Genomic DNA, 3,674 nt, shown 5'->3' on the forward strand with positions numbered 1-3,674 from the left:
AAAATCAGCCGATTCCCTGGAGACAAATACCATATCCAGCTCATCGACAGTCCTACGCCGGTGGTTCACCCACCACGCACAGTATCTGTTCACATCCTACCACTATACAAGGCTGAGCTGGAGAAGATGATCGCAGATGACATCATTACTGAGGTCACAGAATCTACCGACTGGGTCAACTCCATAGTCTGCAATGTTAAAGATACACCCGATGGAAAGAAGAAGGTCAGGCTTTGCTTGGACCCAAAGGATTTGAACAAGAACATCCGACGTGAACATTACTACATCCGAACCATCGATGAGATCCTGCCACTGCTCCATGGCAAGAACTTCTTCTCAGTGGTTGATACCACCAAAGGCTACTGGCATGTTGAGCTCGACCATGAATCTAGCCTGCTATGTACGTTTAACGCACCTTTTGGTCGCTACCGTTTTAAGCGTTTACCATTTGGTGTGGTCGTGTCACAGGACATTTTCCAGCGAAAGTTAGATGACATCTACAGAAACATTCCCAATGTTACTGGGATAGCTGATGACATCATTTATGGCTCTACAGAAGAGGAGCATGACCAAGCGTTTGTCAACATGCTTGAAGCCACTCGCGCAAACAATGTGAGCCTCAACTCTGCAAAACTACAGTTTAAGCAACCGAGTGTCAACTTTTATGGTCACACATTGACACAAGAAGGCATTTGTCCTGCAGCAGACAAGTTGGAGGCTATCAAGAACATTTCTGCACCGTCTAATACCAAAGAGCTTCTGTCTCTACTGGGACTGATTACATACCTCAACCGTTTCTCAGCCAAGATCGCAGAGCTTACGAAGAAGAACATCCATTTCAGATGGGAGCTGCACCATCAAACTGCGCTGGATAAGATCAAGAAGGAACTCTGCTCAGCTCAGGTTCTATCCTACTACGACTCTGATCCAGCAACGACAACCATTCTTCAGTGTGATGCCAGCCAAGAAGGATTAGGAGCCTGGATAAGACAAGTTGATGCCGATGGCAACGAAAGGATCGTTGCTATGGCGTCGAGATCGCTTACTGATGCTGAGTCCAGGTACTCCAACATCGAACGAGAATGCTTGGCTGTGATGTTCGGTCTCGAGAAATTTGAGTACTACTTATTAGGGAGACATACCCTGGTTGAAACTGACCACTCACCACTCGAACAAATCTTCAAGAAGAATATTGCAGAAGCACCAGCACGATTGCAAAGACTGCTGCTTCGATGCATGAGATTTGATGTGGAAGTCAGGTACAGGCGCGGTGAAACCATCCCTGTTGCCGATGCATTGTCACGGGTATGCTTCAAGAAGAGTATACATGAACTGGGAAGTCAACAAAGTGAAAGCTGTGCTCCTGGCTACAGTATCCATTTCATCACAGACAAGTCGTGCCCTATTAGCATGGACTCAGTGAAGTCTGCAATAAGAAAGGACCCAACTTTGTACTTGTTGAGGGACACCATTTACAATGGATGGCCAAGTTATAGAAAGCAGTGTCCAGAGGAACTATGGGATTACTGGAACTTTAGGTGTGACTTAGTCCTGGAAGATGGCTTGATACTCAAAGGAGACAGAGTAGTTATACCAGAGTCTCTTCGGGCTCAAGTGTTGGAATCAACACACACTGGTCATCAAGGAGAAACCAAATGTTTGCTTTTAGCCAGACAATCAGTATTCTGGCCTGGCATTACAAGTGACATTCGCCAAATGGTGAAAAACTGTGAATTATGCAACAAATACCAACCAGCGCAACCAAAACTTCCAGCCATGCAGCCTGATTTACCGACAAGACCATGGGAAAAGCTTGGGTCGGATATCTTCCAGTTCAACGGATCAAAGTACCTGATTATCGTTGACTATTACTCGAGGTTCCCTGTCATCAGACCGCTGAAAGACATGTCTGCAGCAACTATCTCCAATCACTTTACCAGCGTTCGTGCCGAATATGGTCTACCGACATGATAACCGCCGACTTTGGGAGCCAATACGTCAGCGAGGAGTTTACGATGAAATGCGAGCAGAGTGGTATTACTTTAACCTTCAGCTCACCATACCACCACCAGACAAACAGCATTGCAGAAAAGAGTGTTGGCACTTGCAAGTCCCTTTGGAAGAAAGCAATAGAGTGTAAGCAGTGTCCAGACACCGCCCTCTGGATGTACAGAATAACTCCTCTGGATGATCAACTTCCATCGCTTTATGAGCTTCTTTATGGATGCAAACCCAGGTCACTTCTACCAAACAGCAAGTCTGCCCTCCAATCAAAACATCCCAACAACGATGAGCACCAAGAAGCTAACCTGCGAAAAAAAACAAGGCAAGCAGATTACTACAACAGAAGGGCCAGCCGCGACAAACGAGTTCTTGACACCTCAGAACCAGTGTATATATGGAACTCGCACAAGCATATTTGGGAACCAGGCAAGATATTCAGCCATCCACATCCTAACTGAGAGCTGAGAACGTATATCGTCGAAAAGAACGGCAAACTTTACCAGAGAACAAGAGAGCACTTGCGGCCACAGGGCACTAACAAGGTTCCACCTACACAGACGAAGGAATGCCATTCATCACCACCCCCCTCTAGTGTACTACCCGAATCAGTGTTGGATCACCCAACTGAACCACCTGCTACAGCACTGAGTAATGCAGACAGTGACCCCGATCTAGTTACCCCAGCTTCACAACCAAAGGTCACTGTCCTATCACCTTCACCAGTCAAGGATCCAAAACCAGGGAATCCACCTCAGCCAAGGCCACGAACTGAAGTCATTGTCGTGAAGGGAGGGAAACTTTCATATCAGCCAAGAAGCCAGGTGACAAGGTCAGGACGGATGACTCAGGTGCCAGTCAAGTTCAAGGATTAAGACTTCATTTGAAGTGACATTAAACAGTAATCGTGACAGTTAGTAGTTATATTTCTAGAGCAAACCTGCTCTTAACTGTTCCTGTTATTTTGACCTTATATGTCATCTTCCGCATTAAAAACCATTGGACAGCCGTTGTTCATATTAATTCGTCGGACACATATGCCTATTCAGCAGGCGTTTATTATGTTGTTTTGTTAGAGGGGGATGTCATAGTACGGACCTATGTTCATGGCCGTAAAGGGTCTGGTCCGAGCGCATTAGTATTCCATGTGTTCCAAGATGGCTGCTCGTTGTATTCCGAGCACTTCTGCGAGTTTGTGTCAATAAACCCACAGTTCAATTTATTACAGTGACTATGCAGGAAATGCAGATTTTAGCAAGGGCTATTGGAATCCAAAAATAAAATTGGGGGTAACCACGCATTTTTCAGAGATAATTAAACAACAATAATTCAAAAAAAAAAAAAGAGTAAAATACACAACAATGAATGGCGTCTTTTTCCATATTGAAGCTCTATTATCTCTGAAAGATGCATGGTTACCCCCAATTTTCTTTTTGGATACCAAGAGCACTTGCTAAGTCCTGCTTCCTTCACATAGTTTTAAACCGTGCAAAAATATTCTTAGACTAGGAGACACCAGAGGAGGTTGGAAAGCAGTTCGTAAAACATCACGGGAGCAGATCTCGCTCTAGCTCATTTGCTCTCAGCCGTCGAACAGGAAAGATCTCGCCCATGGATACGTTCGACTTTCAAGAAGATCAGTGTCATTTATTTGAAGGCAACAGTTTTACTGG

This window comes from Pavona decussata, unplaced genomic scaffold (genome assembly GCF_977016875.1).
Source record: "Pavona decussata unplaced genomic scaffold, jaPavDecu1.1 SCAFFOLD_45, whole genome shotgun sequence".
NCBI classification, from domain to species: Eukaryota; Metazoa; Cnidaria; class Anthozoa; order Scleractinia; family Agariciidae; genus Pavona; species Pavona decussata.